This window comes from Poecilia reticulata, chromosome 12 (assembly GCF_904066995.2).
Source record: "Poecilia reticulata chromosome 12, P_reticulata-male-v2, whole genome shotgun sequence".
In the NCBI taxonomy this organism is placed as follows: domain Eukaryota; kingdom Metazoa; phylum Chordata; class Actinopteri; order Cyprinodontiformes; family Poeciliidae; genus Poecilia; species Poecilia reticulata.
In genome coordinates, this window is record NC_088841.1 from 32,274,432 (window position 1) to 32,296,507 (window position 22,076).

General features: G+C 40.4%; 1 long non-coding RNA gene across 2 annotated transcripts in view; it reads left to right on the top strand.

The window, feature by feature from the left end:
• The window catches only part of LOC145554076 (uncharacterized), a 332,923-nt gene that overhangs the window by 196,537 nt on the left and 114,310 nt on the right, over nucleotides 1-22,076 (top strand). The window lies entirely within an intron of this gene.

Genomic DNA, 22,076 nt, shown 5'->3' on the forward strand with positions numbered 1-22,076 from the left:
GCGCTGGAAACATCATGGAGCTGATCAATCATTATTTGTCAAGATGGAACACATGGGTTCTTGATATATCAGTTTCACCCAGGAGATGAAAGTGTCGCCAAAACCGAATCTGCGCAATGATTCAAACATATACGGCCATTCGACCTGGTCAAAGGCTTTATGTGCATCAAGGGCCAGAATAGAGGCATTAGTATTTTATGGTCAAGATATACAGTATTAATTAATTGTCTTACATTGAAAAAAGACAATGGCAACTTTGCCAGATGGAAGGGATTTTATAGTGTCTCTGACCTCTTGAAGCGTCAAGTCAGACTCAAGGTAATCTCTGTCTAGGGTCATTCAAGGTCTGAACATTTTTTGAAAATTTTGCAGCCATACAATCCCAAACAAAAAAAATTAAAAATACATTAATAAATAACAATACCAGGTGGTCCAGTAACAATTATGGTCATAACAAGGTTAAACTGAGGTTGATTTCCATAAAATATACTTGTCACATTTATTGTTTAATTATACATTAAATGTTTAACAATGGGTTTTTTCATCTGGTTTGTGTCAAACTTTGAACTATTCTCAAAAGACTGAGCTCTGCAACATGAAAACATGGATAGATAACTGTAACCATCTCCTCTTCAGTGTTTCTGTCAGTTTCTGGTGGTGCAGCTATGTGCCTCCTTCAGGAGAATGGGACATCAGAGTGTCAACCAGAGCTTTCAGTGGAAAAACAAAAACTCCCTTTCAAATCATTTTAATGCCATAGAAATATGGGGCAGAAACACAGATTGTATCTTTATATAGACCCAGTTTTACTGGAAAAAATTACAAAAGAACAAATTTGGTTTTCACTCAAATCCTAATGAGTCAAATTGAAACTGTCATGACATGAAAAATAATATTGAAGAAATAAATATATTGAATCTAAATGTTTTTAGATTCAATATACGTTTTTGCCTCAGTATTTTCATATGGCTCATGTTTGGTAAATGTCTTAAAATGCCTGTCTACAACATCTGTTAGACAGCATTTTATTCTGTAGTTGCAACCATTGCACTGATGTCGAGTTGTTCAAGAACAAAACTTGTTTTTTTATATTTTATTTTGTTGCCATGAAGTCCTGTCTACATGGTTCTGACAAAGTGACAAAAGCCTAATTCTCCCAGTCAAAAAGAAAGAATTGCCAACTAGACCTGTCCTTTAAAACAGAACCCACTAAACCCAAATCTCATCTGGATCCCTGCACAGTTCATAGGCAAATATTCCAGAGTTATCCAAACTAAACAGTTAATTCTAAGACTTTTACATTAACACAATGACACAGAGAACACAGAAAGGACAGAAAGTAAGGCAGGTGGAAAGGCCTGGTAAATACTGAGATCAAATGCCAGAGTTTTCCAGACTGGGTGGAAACCTGGGAGACAACGATGTGATGTAGCCACAGGAACTGTTAATGTCGAGAAATATGAGAAAAGCCGAAATTAACAGATCTTGCAGTTTTTCAGTGACTTGAAAACTACAGACAAAAACACCATTAGGATTTAGTCATTCAGAAAATGACAAATAGATTTATTGGACCCACTGCGTTTTTAAGTGTTTTATTTAATCTCCTTTTTGCTGTTAAAAATCTTCCATAGTTTGAGTTTGTATCTGCTTTAATGAGCAGTGCTGCACCAAACAGAGCTGTGTGCATGGTTAACCTTCAGTGAATGCGGGAAATGTTGTTTGTCCAGTAATTCCGGGATGAGATTAGTGACATACTCAGTTTTCCTCCCTTCTTCTGAGTTTTCCTTGATGCCGACAATTTTGATGTTATGTCTTCGGGAGCAAGCTTCCAAGTTCAGTAACTTAGTTTGCTGCTGGGTTACTAAATTTGTAAGCTCCACATATTTCATTTCAAGTTCTCCCAGACACTCCTCGTGAACCTTAGTTGCTAATTCTTGGCCAACCATGCAGTTCTGCAAGTCAGTCTGTGCAGCTGGGACATATTATAACTTAGCTTCAAAGGGGTTGAAGCGCCCATCCAATTTCTTAATAATTGATGCTGACATACTTTTACATATTTCCTGGCACATCTTGAGCATCTGGGTCTTGTCGCCTGGAGCATAGTCTCTGGGTTTGCTCTCGGTCTCGCTTGTATGGTCACTACTTACATTAGCATTAGCCTTGTTAGCATTAGCACCACCTATGTACCAGTCCATAGTCTTGTTTTTCCCAGAATTTGTGACTTTCTTCAATGGCGACATGATTCCCGGTGGCTAGCCAAGGATGCAACGTCAAAAGTGCCAGCTCCTAGTTGCTTTTATCATGGTATTTAGGGATTTACTTAAAGTTGTGGTAGAGAAAGCAAACCGCTGCGACTACAATGCGAAAAGATGCAGGTGTCAAAATTACAGGTTCTTCTCTTCACCGACGCCTCCAAGAGACACTTTGTGCATTACCTTGTGTACACGTGTTCAAGGTCGTCAGGCCTATGTGGTGTAGAAAGAAAAATCGCCGCAGCAAGAATTCCCACGTGCCTCAGAACAAGACGACTCTGACTTCCAGATGCATTGCGTTGATGATGGATATAGGGACGTACAGAGTCCGATCACACGAACGCATTTCAGTGCTTGGCAAAACCACGTGCAGACATCGACTGCCCAAGAACGTGTACGACAGAACGTGGAAGGTGGTCGTGTCGGACCCACCTAACCTGTGGTTCTGGCCCCGTGCTCAACAGCAATGCTCAACCCCAGCCTCCGAAGCAGCAGCCGACCGTTCGCTTCGAGCTGTGCAGTTTGTGTATAACAGTGATGACGTGGGGCTTGGCAACTTCACTGCTAACAAGGACTCTGTGTTGTATTTGTTCTTCGGTGCTTCGATGGGCACACTGTAGACCTTACGTGGGGTCGAGAGCAGTCTTGAGCTCTTGCTGTTTTACACGTATTTATGTAGCAACTTCAATATAATGAGACAACCGTCAACGGCGGTTAATCTTTCCTGCCTAGTTTTCCTTAATTTTTTCCTTCTTTTATTATTTGACAAGATGTCGCCATTCATCTTCACATGCGTAAGGGAGAGAACAACAGTATTTTGTATACGAGTCACCAAACCTACTAGCAGGTTATGTTTGTTGTAATACCAACACCGTGTAACATGTATGTGCCATTGGAGAGCTTGATGTCTTGTCATTTAAGCGAAAGAAGTGCAAGCGAGCATATCTTTATCTCTTTGTATCTTTTTACAATATTTACTCAACTTTTGCCAGACCTACTGTAATGTAACATAACACATAGGGGGTTTGTTTTAACATAGCATAACACAGGTAGGTTAGTTTTAACTTAACATACACGCAGTTGAGTAGAACTGTTGATTTTATTGTTAATGTTTGTTTTATGTTTAAATATAATTACTGTCTTTTATTTGTTTTATTAATAGGTCAGTACCGCTGATGATGTTGCACTGGATGTGAGCTTGCAATATAATAACTTTTCCTTCCTCGTCATGTCACCACACATAAAATACACATACTTGGTTGAATTTTTATTTTGTTTTGAAGTGTTCAATCTAACTTTCCTGTTCTACATTTAGTTATTGATGATGATGATGATGATGATGATGATGATGATGATGATGATGATGATGATGATTGACAGAGAATTCTTGGTATTATCATGTTATTGTTACTTTAGTTCATATTCAGTCTAATGTTAGTCAGTTTAAAGTGTTCTCTTCTTTAGTGTGTGCATAAACTGACCTGGAGGTCACAGCTGCCTGTTCATCTTCATGTGAAACAGTTTGACCGAGATTTGAACCGGGCTCAGACCGTAGATCAGATATCACATCTGGAACTGGGTTGCTAGTTGTTTAGGTGAAATGTTTTACAACCTCTGCTGTGTTTGGGTAAAATGTTTTACGACCCCTGTTGTTTGTCCTGGCTGTTTCTTGTGGCCGTTTGTTTCATCTGCTGTCTATCTAGCCTATCCTTCCCCTCTGTTGCTTGATAATAAAAGACAAGCTGTAACCAAAGGGTTTAGAACGCTCTGTGAACGGCTCGGAGGAGCAGTTGACAGAGTCTTCTCCTTTTGCAAAAGCTTGGTCATAAAATTCATATACGTTGTCTGTCATTCCTTTATGTAGGTTCTAGAAACATACCTATCATCTTGGTGCTGAAACCCCGGATCTCTCACATCGACCGCTGTCAGGCAGAGGAAGATGTGCTGAATCCGTGCACGGCCAGAGTCAACTGGACCTGGAAAGAAAGACCCAGGAAGCAAAATTCTTCGCTGGGCTGGCGACACATGTCCGACTTTGTCTGCCAACGGCGGAGTGAAGAGATCCGACTGGACAACCCGAAAACTACAGAAACGTAGGTGAATTTTAAAACCGCTATTTTAGAGGTTTGAGTATCCTTCTAGATTTCACTCTGCTAAAACTCTGTTCGAGGACACCCATTAAGGGCAAGTCCTCATGTAAATAGGAAGCTTGCCATTACTGTGCTGATATTGCTGGTTTGCTACTGCTGCTTTGATGTGTGTGTGTGTGTGAAAGAGTAGTGTAAGAGTGATTGAAGGTTTAAATACCGCTCTGTATTTTACCTCATATAAAACAGTGGAATTAAGCAGCAAACCTCTTGTGGATGCAATAGGCAAGATTCTCCCACTCGAAAGAGTCGAAGCGGGGAATACCACAACAAGGTATTTTAATTGCTGGCCCACTGAAAAGATCTCCAGTTCATTGGACTCCCTAGGAGTCAATGAACCTGGACCAAATTTAAATAAACTCAAATAAATAATATTTTCAAGCTGAATTGCAAGTGTTTTAAATATGGGAAATAAACATTCTTGTAATTCCTCACTCGCTGAGGGCCCCGATGGGGATGAAAAGTACATGCTGTCCAGGTTTCCTGGTAGCACTGTACACATGAAAAAATGAAGAAAAAAATATAAAATTGATGGAAAGCTAAAAATTGATCAATGGAAAACAATTGTGGGAATTTGGAGAGTAGTATAGAAAGAAAAATGGTATAAAAAAAGCTAAAAGGAGAATGAGCTGAGGTGTGCTAAATTATGGTTAAACGAATCTAAAAACTTAATTATAGAGAAGGAAGAAAATAAAGTAATTCCAAGCACACAGAATGCTGTAGCGGTGCAGGGAGCACAAGCTCCTGCAGCCACCTCTCCCCCCGCCGCTGCAGCAGCTCCGTCTGCCCCAGTATTAGCCGCTGCAGTCCCAGCAGCACAACTGTACCCTCACTAGAGGAAGGGACACAAAACTTATATGTTTTTAGACCCTGTACCTTAGGAAAGGTCAGGAAGGCTGTGAAAGGATCAGATGTTTTTCACCTGGATGAATTGGAGGTTTGGATATCTCTGCCTTTTCCAATGACCGGACAAAAGGCCGCGGAAGACAGGGACAGAGGAAGTCACAATAGGATATGACCCCAAAATAACACCCGCAAAATCCACGGCATTCAAATGGCTGCTGGATTTGTGGCAATATTGGTCCCTGGGCAAGAAACTGCCCTTCAAAGAATGCTGCATGGGGCGACAAGAGGGGTGGTGGAGTGGGGAGACCACAAACAGGAGAAGCCTTCAGCATGATCAGACTCTACCACACCCCAAAAAGACAAACCACCAGACCAAATTGATGAAATGGTAGAGACATGTGCATGCAGTTTGGGACACGTTAAGTAAAACCATAAAATAAATTGAATTCCTGCAAGAAATCAGTGTATGCAAAATAATTTTTAATGTTACTAAAAATTAGGTTTAAACCTCACAAGTAAGAAATAATTTGTTTTAAGAAATACTGGTGCTTGTTTTGTTTTTCTTTTTGAGCTTTCCTACATTTTCAAAGAAAAGCCAGTTGAGAGACATCTCACTGAAATAATAAAAAAAAATTGGTAACAACTTTGTATGCTAAAAGTGGAATTATGACTTTCCTGAAGGAGAAGAAGCTGGAAAATAAAACTAAATAATAAAATTCTCCTCAGAGAACAATGTTTAATGTATTGTGTCGTAATCAGATTATAACACCAACTTGGTGAAATGATCCTTGGCTGTCTATCTGGAGGGGTCAGAGGTCAGAGTAAGGTACCGACCTGGACATTATCCAGCCTCATGTCTCTCTTAGGCCTTAAGAGGAGGGCTGACTTCACAGTCTGCAGCACTGAGATCAACAAATTCAGAGAAATCCATTGTTCTTTGGTAAGATGTGACTCAGACAAAGTTAACATAAACTTACATTCTACATTTTAAAGGCTAATATTGTACAGGATAAAAGAGACTACAGCTTTTAACATGTTTCATGTTTATATGTGTTTGAATAAGGAACTAATTCATGAATTCTTATAATGTTGGAGAATAAGCACTAAAAAATAATACGATGAAAAGAAAGAAAAGTTATATGGAAATGTTTGTGTATAAAAAACAGAAAGACAAGCAAACCCTAATTGACTCTTATTTGCTTCTTTCCGTTTCCTCTGTCTGAGCCTCGCTGCGGTGCGTCTGACCTCTGAACTCAGCTCAGACCTGTCCTGCCAATCAGATGATGTCCCTCCTTCATCACCAGCCAATGGCAGTTGATAAAGAAGCGAAAAAGGACAGGACAATTTCTACCAACTGGACACTGAAGGCACTAAAGTGTCCACTGATCCTAATTCCTGGACATCTGGGAACTGCCATGCAGCAGAACTACTGTATGGAGTCCTGCTGGAAGTTTGGACTGGAACTATATCTCTGTGTTTGGCTGCAACTGAACTTTTACAACCCTCGCTGGTTTACTCTTTGGCATCAGTGTAGAGAAGGAAATAACATGTTTTAAAGAAAAGAAAGCAAACTGAACTGTTGCCGCTTGTTTTATTGGTGGACTAAGGGACGGTCTGGACTCTGGACAACTTATAAAAATCCAACACCAGAGTCAGTTAGACTGACAGGGAGCTGAAGGAGAGACGGAGGGAGGACCAGCTGCAGCGACTTCATCAGCAGGAGAGGGAAACGAGACAGAAAGGGGAAATGCGAGATAAGTTATACACACACCGCTGTGATAGAGAATGTGTTCACTGATTAGTGAGCACATAGGAATTTTATATCTAGAAATAACATTTTGAAGTGTTTTAGTTACAATGTTAGATAAAATCGTTCATTTTGTACCTGTTAACTCAGTCTTTAACAGAAGGACCAGTGATCCTCTTAGGGCCCACGAGCCATAGATTGGGAAACTGTGAAGGAAAAAACTGTAATGGCTAAAAGTTAAGAAAAAAAAACTGATAGCGTGATATGGCTAAATTACACCAACTAAAAAATTATTACAGATTCAAAGCTAATAATGATTTGCAAATGTTTTATTTTATTTTATTTTTTCCTTTAAAATAAATTCTAGTTTGGAACTAAATTAAACATCTCTAAGTGTTGAAAATAATTGATATTGCAGTGTTGAAATATTATGAAGTATTTCTTTGCATTCTTATTCTTTCTATAAAGAATCTACAAATTGATTGAAATTGGTTTTGTGTTTGTGTATTTTATACTGGGATGAATGAAAATTATTATGAGAAGAGAGAAATTTTACTACAAAATTGAGTGACGAATGAAATTATTGACCATTTAATTTAAAATATAAAAACGTACATTGTTAACTTGTCTGAAATGCAAGTTTAAGTGAAAGTATGAGACATTAAGCAACCTGGGAGATGTAAAGGGCGACCAAAAACTGATGATTGTGAGTAAAAGCAACATTTTCTAGATTTCAGTCTAAAACATTTTAATCTAGATTTGATAGTCAATAAATTCAAAAAGAAAAATATTGAATTAGAAGATTTGGTTTAAATTAGAGATGGTCATTTTATTTTAGAGAAATAAAATAGAAATGTTGAAAGCTGCTGAATTTAACAAAAAAAGCAATAAACTTAAAGAGCAATAAACTTGTGAGTTCACCTGAATTAACTATTAATCCTCCCAAAGGCTTTATGTGAAGCTAAAGTGATTGTGACACATGGGCAATGCCATGTGTAAAAAGGGGGGAAAGAGGAAAATGGTGAGGTAATACTATATAACTACTAAAAATTCTTACATATTTTTTTTGTTATGAACTTTTGAATTAACAAATACTGTTAGATGATGATTTATGCTTTTTCTAAAAGAGTTGAAGTAGTTCCAGCAAAGCCTGCTTTTGAAATAATTCATGATAGAGCTTACAGATTGCCTCTGTTTGCTCCATACTTGCAGAAAGCAGATGAAGAACAAACATTAGCAGATTATATGATCAGAACTCTTACACTGCAGGAAGTGTCCAGTACAAATTTACTGCCTTCGGATTCTCTTCCTTGGCAGGAGGCCGCTCCCATCGAGCCAGGAGACTGGGTCTACATTAAAGGTCATCAAAAGAAAGAATTGGGCCAGCCCACACTAGGAAGGACCCTTCCAGGTGCTGATGACCACGCCAACAGCTGTAAAGATTGCTGAAAGACCCAGCTGGATACATCTCAGCCACTGCAAGCTGCAGGGAGTGTTGAACCCCTAAGTAGGTGGAGGAGGAAGGCCGGACTTCAAAGGGGGGCTATCTTTTAGGGTAGCTCGTCTCAAACCCGGTGAAGAAACGCTTAAGATTCCCCGTCTTTAGGTTGGGGGTTTTGACATCTCTGCGTGTCGAGCAGCAGTGGAGACTCCATATGCCAGATGGATCTTCTACTGTGCTGTGACTGCAGCATGTCTGATGTTTGGAGGAGGAAGTGACCTCACTTTCCACCCGCATGACTACAGCACCAACCTGTGGTGGCAGCTGATGAACAGGACTGCTCATGAGGAGAAAGAGGTGAACTGCTATGTGTGTGTGTGCAGCTGCCAATTGCCACACACAACTCAGGTCTGCGTGCAGGACACATCACTGATGACAAACAGATGTGACTATGGCCTGTGCACACAACCACAATTCAGCGTCACAATGCGAAAGGGATGCAAATGGTGCACAAAGGATTATTATGTTCTTCTTCAGACAGGAGATGCCGTGAAAGGTTTTATTTTGTAGCTATGAACGTACTTCTGTTTTCACTGTTTCCACTAACCGCATGAAAAATACCAGAGACCATTTCTTTAGCAGGAGCTAAACCCGGGTCTCTGAGGAGCTGCGTTTTCAACAACAGACACGTTTCTCTTGGGATGTTACCTTGGAATTTGTGTAACAGAGTATATACCTACTGCGAACCAACACAGGATTTCATCGACTGCACAGCCTGCAGGGGTCAAAGGATGACCCCACACTGCAAAGTCTGGAAGGACAACCCAGACTGTGACAACTTGCTTCAGGAGAGGAGTTTCAACATCACGCATTAGACAAAGAGGAAACAGGAGACAATGCTGTGCAGTGCCATAGTGCCAGGAGACTATGGTTTATGGATGTTGGCAGATTGGTACTTTATATGTGGAAATAAAGTGTACATGTTTTGCCGAAAAATTGGGGAGAACTGTGTGCTGTGGTTCCGTTAATCAACCCAATTGCATTCATCAGGAAAGCACAAAATGATCCACGCACCCACTCCAAATGAACAGTTATGTCAGAGGTCAAAAGATGGGGAGGCCTAACTACACATAATGGAGTTCCATGGGAATTCAGGATTTGGAACGGCGGAGAAAAATTCATGCAAGGCCTGTTTCTGTGGGTTGGAGTAGGTGAGATTCGGGACCACGTAGAAATAAACAGGTACGGATTACTGCGACTAATCAACATCACATACCAACTGGCCAATGGCACCGCGAAAGAGCTGACTGAACTGAGAAACATGGTTATGCAAAATTGTGTTGTTCTGGATTTCCTCACTGCCTCTCAGGGGGGGGTCTGCAAAATTATTGCCCCGACGTGTTGCACTTTTGTACCAAATGAAACAGGAACTGGAGGAACTATTTCTGATGCTCTATATGAGCTGGAAGACCTTAAAAAATATGTGGAGAGTGGAACACGCGGCTCATCCTCTTTTGATTTGTTTTCATGGCTCACATCTGGCCCATGGTGGACTTTACTGTTAAAACTTGTGACACCTATTCTGATTATTTTGGTTCTGTTCTGTCTTTTTATGGGTTGCATTATTCCTTGCCTACGAAGTAAAGTATGATGTTTAAAACAATTAACACAACTGTTGTCAGCTATCAGCTAGCAAAGGCATCCTATGAGACAAATAAAATGACTTGTTTCGAGTTTCTGATGATTTTCTGAACAATGATAATGTTCTGTAATCAATGAACAGATCAATTCATTTGCTGAATGATTCCTGCACCGAAAATGTGAAAACAAGTGTTGTTAGCGATGAGAAAACTGCATTTGATTTTTGCTGTTTTTTTATTTTTCATTTATTTCATTTATTCATTATATTCATTTATTCATTGTGTAATTTTTATGTTTAGACTAGAAAAAAAAGACATTGCATTTATTGGTTCTATTCTATTTCTTTTCTTTGCTTGGCTTTTGAATAAAGTTTACACACATGATAAAATGATAAAAGGGGGGAATGATAGAGATTTCTTGGTATTATCATTTTATTGTTACTTTAGTTCATGTTCAGTCTAATGTTAGTCAGTTTAAAGTGTTCTCTTCTTTAGTGTGTGCATGAACTAACCTGGAGGTCACAGCTGCCTGTTCATCTTCATGTGAAACAGTTTGACCGAGATTTGAACCGGGCTCAGACCGTAGATCTGATATCACATCTGGAACTGGGTTGCTAATTGTTTAGGTGAATGTTTTACAACCTCTGTTGTGTTTGGGTAAAATGTTTTACGACCCCTGTTGTTTGTCCTGGCTGTTTCTTGTGGCCATTTGTTTCATCTGCTGTCTATCTTGCCTTTCCTCCCCCTCTGTTGCTTGATAATAAAAGACAAGCTGTAACCAAAGGGTTTAGAATGCTCTGTGAACGGCTCGGAGGAGCAGTTGACAGAGTCTTCTCCTTTTGCAAAAGCTTGGCCATAAAATTCATATACATTGTCTGTGGTTCCTTTATGTAGCTTCTAGAAAAATACCTATCAATGATAATGATGTTGATGACTGTAGTAACATTAAACTAATGCCGGCTTACAAATTTGTATGTGTGTGTTTTACCTTGAACATCCTTTTTCGTGAGTCAGTGAAGATACAATAAAGAACACTGTGCCTGTGATTTTTTTTTCCTTTCTTTTACTTGGACCACTTATTAGTCCATTTTACATACAATGGAGGGGATAAAAGAGTGTATCTTGTATCCCCGAGAGAGCTGTTTTTTCACCATCGTCGAGTTCTTGCTGAGCCATAGTTGAAATGACCTGTAAGGCCATGCTCATCAGGTGTGAACTTGTGTTGACAGATTATCTGTGATTTTTACGAGCCGCCACTGGGTCGATTCACTAACCAGGTTTAATACGATTGATTGAAACGACTTCAACTGCTGATGTTTGTGGGAGGTGATGTGCATCTTGAGCATGGCTATCACTCCCTCAGCCAGTCAACGGTTTTCGGCATTGGTGAATTTTGTCACAAAAAACATGCCGATCCATTCAACCACCGAAGAGTGTTTCTTGCTCCGTTCAAAGATGCATGCAAAACTGTCTACGATGGCTTTGATCACGACGATATATGGTGTTTTGTCCCCTTTGTGATACTGTAAATGATGACTGTTGTTTTTGTAATGGTGCTTGAAACCGAAATTGGCCATGGCCTTCAGGATGTCTTCCATTTGATCCAGCTCTTTATCCGTGGCTTTGTCACCGCCTTTTTTAGTCATCGCTCTGGCGGCTGCTTTTTGCTCCTCTTCGACAACTTTGTTTCGTTAGCTATCACCTTCTTTTTCATAAACATGACCATTATGCTGGAATAAGCCGAGACCTCGGCGGTCTTGGTTTTACTCGAGTCGTGACAAATCAGGTTATGCACGTAGTAGCAATCACGCAAGAGGTCGAATGGCCATCTCCCAGGTTGCGGGTTCAACTCTAGATCCTCACTTGTCGCTTGTTCGAGCGCTCTTGCTGTAATGATGCTTATCATCGTGACAAACAGGATGTGTGAGATCAATGCCCTGTGAAATTTTGTGCAGTGGAAAAAAACTCAGTCGTGTCTTAGCAAATTGGGCTCCAGCCCTTGTCTTTTTGTTTCATGGCACGCTAGGTTGCACAATATCTGGACCAGCTTGTATGTGTCGTACTCCATCTTTGGAATGCCGAGTTTTTGTCTGTGACATTTGGCTTTTATTTTAGTCACTCTGTTGTTCAATCTCTTGCAGTAGTGTGTGTACTTGTTGCGATCCAGGATTATGCCGCCGGTTACAGTGCACGAGCCTTTGTTGGGTCTCAGTTTCACTTGACTGACATATCTTTGTCAAAGTGAATGAAAAAAGGTAAATAAACGACAACCATGTAGCACATAGAAGCTACCCATAACTGGCGGTACAATTAATAGTTCCGATACCATGTACATGTGTAGGTCAAAACCACACATCGAGATGTAGCAACACACTTTCATTTAAAGTACACAAAACTGGATTATGTATTCCAGTATCCTATCATGAACACAAACAAGGTAGGTGTCACAGACAGCCCGTTTCCACTGTGCACACTGAAATACTTTTGCTCATGTCAGATATGTACTGAAACGTGAATCCGTGCTGACACGGTCTATGAGTGTTGTCGGCGCGAATGTACTCTTTTGGATGGTCGTGTCAATGGCTCACTCGGTTTTTAATATATATATTTAAAACAAACCAAGGCTTCGTTTTTTTGCATAACAAATGTGTGATGTGGAGTTTTGAAAATCTTTCAGAAAATATCTTTTTAAAACATCAGGCTACTGAGAAGTAAAAACAAAGCTTTATTTCATCTGCAGAAGGAGAAACACATCAAAGTGAATGAATTCTGATCATAATACAGTAACATCCCAAATTTATAGTCCTTGCACACGCGCAGGTGTGAAAAAGAAAATATTTTTGTCAGACAGCTGCGACAGTAGATTCCAAAAACATCAGACAATTGGGTTATTTCCAAAACACATTAAACGAGGGGTGATGTCCAAACAAAAGGCCAAAAGATGGTCAAAAAGGGTGAAGGTGTGAGCCGCTCAAGTCGGAGACATGTCTCTAAGTTGTTCATTTTCCAAGGGCAGGTTTCAAAATCCTGATTAAGTTTTATGTTTCTAAAGACAGGATTATTAAGGTAAAATGATCAAACATGATTATATTTCAACAGTGGCCATTGTCGTGAAATCTGGTATAAGCATGTGAGATCTGCCCAGGTATACGCAGAAAACGGATTAAAAGCCAGAGAAATAACAGTAAACCTTGTATAATGATTTAACAATGATTATGGTTTGTAACCAGTTAAAATGACCATACATATGCCAATGAAGGAATGTCTGTAATATGTAATCAAAAATATATGTTCTGTACCTTTAATCAACTGAGTGTTATATTGCATTGTGGAAAATAAGGGTTGAGTAACTCGATCGCGGCATGATTAATCAATGATTATTAAAGATTAATAATAAATGTGTGAAGAAGAGATCATGAAGTAAAATGTTGATTATGTTTTGTGAGGAGAATAAAACTCAAGTCACTGAGTCACGATGCTGAGCGAGGGTGCGGCAAAATCAGAAACAGATGGTCAATGGCAAAACAAGGGAGTTGTCTTGATGGAGTAATAGGGCAGAAATGAGTCATCGGAGAGTCGGGGAAGATCGGGGCTTTCCACGAACCATGAGATACGCTGGGAGGGTTCTGAAGTAATGCAGCCCTGCCCAATAGACCGCCCTGATTTGAGAGCTTAAAAACTGGAACACAGGACAAAGACGGTGTTCTTCGTCCCCGGCGCAGAAGTGGAGCCACCAGAGGAAGCAGGCTAAAGATCAGCAGAGGACTACACCCCGGGACCGAGGGAAACTCACTCCACGCCGCCTAGAGGGGACGAGCTCCACCCGCCACCAACTCCGGTTCCAGATTCGACCGACTCCTCTGCCTCTACCCAACGCTCTCAACCCAGTTGCAGCTGACTTGGAAAAGAGACGGAGGTCTTTTTAAGACAAAGAGTCTGCACGTTCAAAGGAAAGCGTGAGTCTTCTCTCCGCTTCTCTTCAAGAAAGAGGACTTTGCTCCGGCTGGACGAAGGCTCCGACCAAGGACATCTAAAGATTACAGCTGCCGAGACCAAGAACCATCGGGTATGAGTTGACCTGCTTCCCCCAAAAAGCCTCGCTCAGTGAATTTAGTGATACAGGGAAGGGATTAAAACAAGGATAGGATGTGATTGATACTAGTGATTTTATTATATTTTTGCCTCTTTGATAACCTTTGGGAATTTAACCTGTTGTCATATGCCCCTGCTAAAGCTTGCTTAATAAAACTATATTCTAAAATTCCAATGAGGATTGTGAACAGTGAGTTTAATTGTGTCAGTCTTAATGATTGTTGGTTCTCCTAATTATGGTAAAGTTTACATACATGATTCTAGAGACAGGGTGGCTTTGTGTTTTCCTCTGGTGAGTGTTAAAATAATGACCCTGGGACTTAAATCTAAGTCACTAAACTTAATCTAGCCGTTAACAAGTGCCGTTATTTTAAGAGAGGAGCTACCGTTAACAGGAGTGGTTGTAGGGGTTATGCAGCTGTGAGGGCTACTGAGCTGATTGCTTCTCAACTGAAAAGGGTTGTAACTTCTGGATCGAAGGTAGTCAGAGCTAGACGAGTCCTTTCCGACCCCAGTTTAAACAGATAATTCCCCACAAACTATCGCTAGGGTAAGACCCGAGTTTCTGGGGATTTTACGGACCTGTTGGACAGAGAACTGGGCAGTAGTGAGTCCAAAGAGTTGTGAGGAGTAGGCGGGACGTGCTATTGGGTAGTAACAGACACCATGGTCGCCTTAGATCGGGTCAACAAATTCAAGATAGTGTTCAAGGTTTATGCCGCCTGTAATGTGAAGAAATGTTCCATCTCATCAAGTGTCAAAGGCTCGCAATGTCTGGTAACCATGGTGCCATCACGACTATCACTGCCTGAAACGTTTTGTCGCTGAATGTTGCTCGGACTTTGTGGTGAGACTAAAGAGCCAAGCACAGGTAAAACACTAGTCTGACACGGGAACACTGCCTGTCGAGGCGGACATGGGAACACCGGCTCTCCACTTGTGGTGCCCCCAGAGATTCAACAAAAACAACTTGTGATTCACGGTGGAACTTGATCAAGACTGCATTCAAAAGAACTGCAATGTACAGCAGTCCGCCCAGATGTGCTCAGGCTGTTGCTTGATAGGGTTGACATGAAGCTAGTGTGGAAAGTTATGGATGATGCCATTAAGTGCATTGACCATGCAGTGTTGACTGAGTGCAACAACCACCAACAACAAGGGCGCCTCTGTTGATGATGATGACAAACCTATTGGGAACAGAGTAGCAGCAAGGAAACACACTGACAATGTTGATGGTGGGTGTTGCTGCTGACAGTACCAAGAGTGACCAAAGGCCAAATGTGAAGGTGTCTTAACAAGTGATAAAACAAACAAAAAATCTCAAGGGACATCTCAGAACCCAACCAAAGAAAAAAAGCACTTCTTGTCCAACAACCTGTTGGACAAGAAGTGATGCGCATGCTCTTTTGCAATAATCTGTGTCATGGTTAAAAATAAAGAAAGAAGGTTCATATTCAGTTATTTTTTATCACAAAGTACATATTCTTTGAAGAATCACATATTTCTGTATAATATCATGAGCACAAACAACGTAGATCCAGATATCACAGAGAACACAATCGAGATGACGGTCATTGCGTAGCTGTTGTTCACACCACGTTCATGGTCTCTGAGTAAATCCTTTTCTTGGACTTTGAAATCGCGCGTGATTGTCATTCCGTAAAGTTTGAACAGGTGCTTTAAACCCGTGACATTGTGCAAGATATTTTCATCTTCATACCATAAGAGTGACTTGTTACTCGTCAGTGTTTCAAAGTTGCGTATCAAGTCCATGCTACCTAAGTTGTACATTGCATACGGAGCTCTCACTCTTTTTGGCAGAGATCCATGTAATTCTGCTACAACCTTGTCATTCATCACCCCGACGGCGAGGACGCTTCACATTGTGTATTGTTTTTATTGGCATTTTAACATTGAAGTCCAAAGCATGATGTTCCACAAACCACGGGACAGTCTACGGGCAGTTTGGTGTTGTCGGGCATGCCACAAGACACGTATGTGGTGTAATCCTTGGGGAGGGAACGGCGCAGTCCGTGACGATCGCATTGTGGTGCTTCGTAATCATATACATTGTCAGTCACCATGCCACCTCTAAAATCTCATTTTGCTTTTTTTTCTTGATTTCAAACTGTTTTAATAGTGGTTTAGTATCAAGCATAATGTAAAATAATGCCAGTTATTGAAAGTTCTAAATATTCTGCAAAAATTTGCTGAAGCGCTTGGCCATAAGCCATAAATTTGGCGGGCCCATAGAGACTGAAAAATTAACGTATTTAAGGTCGATGCAAAAATCACAAAAAAAATTGGCTCAACAGCGCCACCTAGAAAATTTCAAAAGACCCTTTCCCATTCAGTTACTTTATTGTAGAGACTTGAAATTTGGTACACTTGTAGAACTCACCAAGGCACTCAGAATTTATAATTGTTCTCATAGTGTATGTCAAACAAGAAGTCGGCCATTTTGGATTGAATTTGCAAATGTCACACCATTATGGCCGTTTATAGCCTTTGCATTTGATCAAACTCCTCCTAGGGCTTTTGATGGATCGGCTTCAAGCTTGGTCAGTTGGTTCATAAGGCATGCCCGATTAAAAGTTATCAAAAGGGTGAGTTTTTGTGCATGCTGAAGGGGTGATATCAGGGGTCAAAGTTCACCGACTTACCATAAAATAATAAACTGTTATATCTCCTACAAAGAAACTCACAGAGCCACCAACCTTTCTGTGTTTGATCACCTTTGGATGCCCTACAAGACCCAATTGTGAAATTGTGAGATCACATAAGCCACGCCCCCTTAGAACAGCAAGTGTCATGTTTTATTGTGATCGGTCCCTATCTGACGTCGTTAACCTAATCATCATGAAACTGTCTCCACAAAGAAGACATGTTGGTGTGTTATGGTTTCCAACGCTGTTTGTTTTGGAGGCAGCAGGTGGGCGTGGCGGCGTGGCGAATATACCTGTAACACCTTGTCCATACGTTTGGCTCTGTATTCCACAATTTTGAGTCCAGCTGCACCAAACTCACTGAGATGGATCCTTATCTAACTCCGGACAGGAATCCAGTGCAATATTTGGAGGGCGTGGCCTAATGTCTCAAAGTGCCCCCTAGAAGAGTTTAAATCATCAGCCCCAAGCCATGCTTTAACGTAGAATTATGAAACTTGGTACACATGTGTATCTTGTCAGGATGTACTGCATAAATTAGAATATATGGCGACATGTAAAATCAGCAGCGCTTCGCTTTCACAGACGGTGAGGACTTCGTCCAACTTTTAGCGTCACTTGGAAGGAAAGCTTAAAGAAAGGTAAGATCTGTGGACGTGATGCTAGCAAAGCTAGCTGTATTGACTGAAATACATGTTGCATCTGCGATGAAAAAAAGTTGTCGCTAATGCGCTGAATTATTGTGTGGAGATGTTGATTGAGTTGTGGCATATATGAGACAACGCTGTGACCAAAGTCTGCAATATAGTGATAGAACAATCAGGAACGATCCGATTCTTCTGGACGAATCTTTACTAAGTCCTAAGGACTGAAGCCTCACTTAGAGCCGTGCTCATTGCTAATTGATTTCGTCTCCTATCATGGTGGCAAACATCTCAGTGGGAGGGAGGATAAAAACAGTCACGATGCTCCTTCTGCTTGGTTACTTGTTGCGCCGTTGGACAGTGGAAAGATTGTTAGGAAAGATTGTGAAAAATGTTTATTCAGTAGAATTTAAAAAACATAATGTTAGATTTAGTCATTACAAGTTTGCTATTGTGGTCAACACATTAGCTAGGTAGATTCCTACTTTAAATCTTTTCTAACAGGTAGATTAGTTAGAAAAGTTCCATCCTGTTATGTTCCGCCCTTTTAGGAAAGATTGTGAAAAATGTTTCTTCAGTAGAACTTAACATAATGTTAGATTTAGTCATTAAATCTAATGACTAAATCTAATTCTGTTGAAGGTTAGCTAGCTAAATGTTTACCACATAAAGAACTACAGGTAGATTAGTTAGAAAAGTTCCACCATGTTGCGAAGACCTATTGTTATTGTGCAGATTACAGAGCACTGGTGGACAGCATGCATTGCCAGTCTTCTCACTAATAAGGAAACCAATACCAGATGTAAGTGGCAACATGGCAGTGTCATGGCAAAGGTCAAATAAAATATTGAGGAATTGTATTCAATTTAAAAGTGTGTTCATGACATATAACAGTTATAATTTTTTTTTAAATGCAGCAGATTTGGTCATGAGTTCAAAATGTGACAAGATTTTTTTAAAAATATGTAAGTTGATTTTTCTTTAACATTACATAATTGATAACTTTTTGAAGCATGGTGCAGCATAGTTCATGATTTGTTGAAAAAAATGTTTGAGTGGCTAGTGAAAATTGGACATTTTTCCTATGAAATGTAAAGATGTAAGTGGTTATCTAAAAATGCAACAATTGGGTGATTTTTTTTCGGCAACATTCCATGTCCCCATATTTTGCTTACAATTAATTTTTGTAAAATGTGCCAAATATTTACAACAAAGTATTTTAATTATACATTTAAATGTTTGCCATTATTCAAATATAAAGAAAATGCCTTTCAAATATTGTTTTGTTCTTTACACACCTTTTTGTTGACGAACATGTTTAATTTCATGTGTGACCAGTGCAGCGTAATAGAATTCCTTATGACATTTAAACTATAAAATATATTTATATTTATGTTTTTCTTCAATAAGTTGATTGACTGGACTACACCTTATTTCAATATGCAATTTAATCTACTGAAACTATTTTCTCATATGATATTTTCTTCATCTTATACAGGTGCCAGTACTATCTTTCCACCCTGTTAGGATGTTTCATTTCTGCCTTCAAAATGTCTAAAATTCCTTAAAAACCATTTAATGTTAAGTGACATCAATTGGTTTTGATGTGAATTCAACCATGGAAAACAAAGGGAGCTTCAACAGTCACCGTCTCTGTACTTTTTCTTATCTTAAATATGTTAAACCTGTATATGTAAAGCTTAAAGTTCCACCCTGTTAGGAAAGATTGTGAAAAATGTTTATTCAGTAGAATTTAAAAAACATAATGTTAGATTTAGTCATTAAAGGTTTGTTATTTTGTTGAAGGTTAGCTAGCTAAATGTTGACCACATAAAGAGCTACAGGTAGATTAGTTAGAAAGTTCCACCATGTTATGTTCCACCCTGTTAGGAAAGATTGTGAAAAATGTTTATTCAGTAGAATTTAAAAAACATAATGTTAGATTTAGTCATTAAAGGTTTGTAATTCTGTTGAAGGTTAGCTAGCTAAATGTTGACCACATAAAGAGCTACAGGTAGATTAGTTAGAAAGTTCCACCCTGTTATGTTCCACCCTGTTAGGAAAGATTGTGAAAAATGTTTAAGGGTTTGAGATACAGACTTCAAACTCAGTGAGCAGAGAGTTGAGATATTAAAGGTCTAAAGTTATCACAGGAATTTTTGTATGTGAAAGCATGTGGGGGTGGCAAAGTGCCAAACTTTGACTATTCGCCATAAAACATCAAAGTGACATAACTTCCACATACAAGGTCTACTGTGTTTTTTCTACTGTATGTCTTATTTTTACTGAGTAATACATATGGAATTAATCTTCTACCACCTGACATAATATGAGCTGATGATGAACTGTGAGGATGAACTCTGACTCATGGAGGCGTAGCGAACTGTCTGTCCTTTGCCATATGCATAGAACTGTCTCTGAATCACACACACATCTTCCGATTGGAACCAAACTGGATGCATTTGACCTGTGTTCAATGCTAAAGAGCCCATCCGGTTTGAATTGTGATTTTACTCTACAGCGCCCCCTAGGTTATCCCATCATAAATATCTCACTACATCGACCGATATGCACCAAATTTCTGGTGTGTCGCCAGGGAACCATGCCGAAGTAAACGGTGCAAACTGCCTGGCGGACGCGCGCATCAACTGTGTGAAAGGGAACGCGGTGGAAGGCGGTCGGCGGTGTTGGGTCCCCCGCGGTGCCTGTAGGCCGGAGCGGCGCTTGGCTGCTCGGGCCGCTTGAGGCTCCGTGGAGCTTTAATTAGACCCGAGCAGCTAAGCGCTGCGAAGGCCTATTGTTTTTCAAATGTTTATTATTAGGCCCGAGCAGCTAAGCGCTGCGAAGGCCTATTGTAATCGTGCTGTAAATTAGGCCCGAGCAGCTAAGCGCTGCGAAGGCCTATTGTAATCGTGCTGTTTATTATTAGGCCCGAGCAGCTAAGCGCTGCGAAGGCCTATTGTAATCGTGCTGTAAATTAGGCCCGAGCAGCTAAGCGCTGCGAAGGCCTATTGTAATCGTGCTGTTTATTATTATTTTTCTTGTGCCAAATGAATTGGCTTTTTGGGGGCTTTATCATATTCAAAAACTCACCAAACTTGGCGGGCGCATAGAGCCCGTGTGAAATTTACGTATTTTAAGGTCCTCGCAAAAATCGCACAAGAAACGGCTCAAGGGCGCCCCCTAGAATCTTTCAAAAGACCCTTTCCTATTCACTTACTTTATCGTAGAGACTTGAAATTTGGTACAGTTGTAGAGCTCCCCAAGACCGTCAGAATTTACAATTAATGTCATAGTGCAAGTATCCCAGGAAGTCGGCCATTTTGGATTGAAGTTCCGATTTTGCCCCCATTTTGGCCGTTTACAGACGTCGCATTTGATCGAACTCCTCCTAGGGATTTCCATCGATCGGCTTCAAACTCGGTCAGATTGTTCATAAGGCATGGCCGATTCAAAGTTATCAAATTCGTGAGTTTTCGAGCATGCTGAAGGGGTCGTACCAGGGGTCAAAGTTCACCGACTCACCAGAATGTAATAAACTGTTATATCTCTTACAAATAAACTCACAGAGCCACCAAACTTTCTGTGTGATCACCTTTGGATGACCTACGACACCCAGTTGTGAAATTTTGAGATTACCTAAGCCACGCCCCCTTAGAACAGGAAGTGTCATGTTTTACTGCGAACGTTCACTATCTGACCCCTTTGACCTAATCAACATGAAACACTGTCGACAGACAGAAGACGTGTTGGTGTGTCAGGGTGTCCAACCCCGTTTGGTTTGGATGCAGCAGGTGGGCGTGGCGGCGTGGCGAAGTGACCTTTAACGACGTCTCCTTACGTTTGGCCTTGAATTCCACAGTTTAAAGCCCAGCTTCACCAAACTCACTAGGTTTGATCCTTGTGGGCCCCTCGACAGGAATCCAGTGTTATTTTTTGTGGGCGTGGCCTAATGTCTCAACAGCGCCCCCTTGAAGATTTTAAATAATCAGCCCCAAGCCATTGTTTAACCTAGAATTATGAAACTTGGTACACTTGTGTATCGTGTCAGGACCTACAAAAAAGCCTCTTGGAGCCATGGTCCAAACCCAACAGAAAGTCGGCCATTTTGGATTAAATTCGCCATTTGCTGTTTTTCACAGACGTCGTATTTGATTGAACTCCTCCTACAGCGTTTGACATATGGACTTCAAACTCAATCAGCAGAGACCTCAGACATTAAAGGTCTAAAGTTATCACAGGAATTTTTGTATGTCAAAGCATGTGGGCGTGGCTAAGTGCCAAACTTTGACTATTCGCCATAAAACATCAAAGGAGATAACTTCCACATACAAGGTCACAGCTGCTTCAGACTTCCTATGTCTCAATACTGACCAACCCTCATTACATTCTCATGGTCAGATGATGACGTAACCTTAGCTCCGTCCACTTTTAACAGGAATTAAGCTGTTTTTCTACTGTATGTCTTATTTTTACTGAGTAATACATATGGAATTAATCTTCTACCACCTGACATAATATGAGCTGATGATGAAATATGAGCTGATGATGAAATGTGAGGATGAACTCTGACTCATGGGGGCATGGCCAACTGTCTGTCC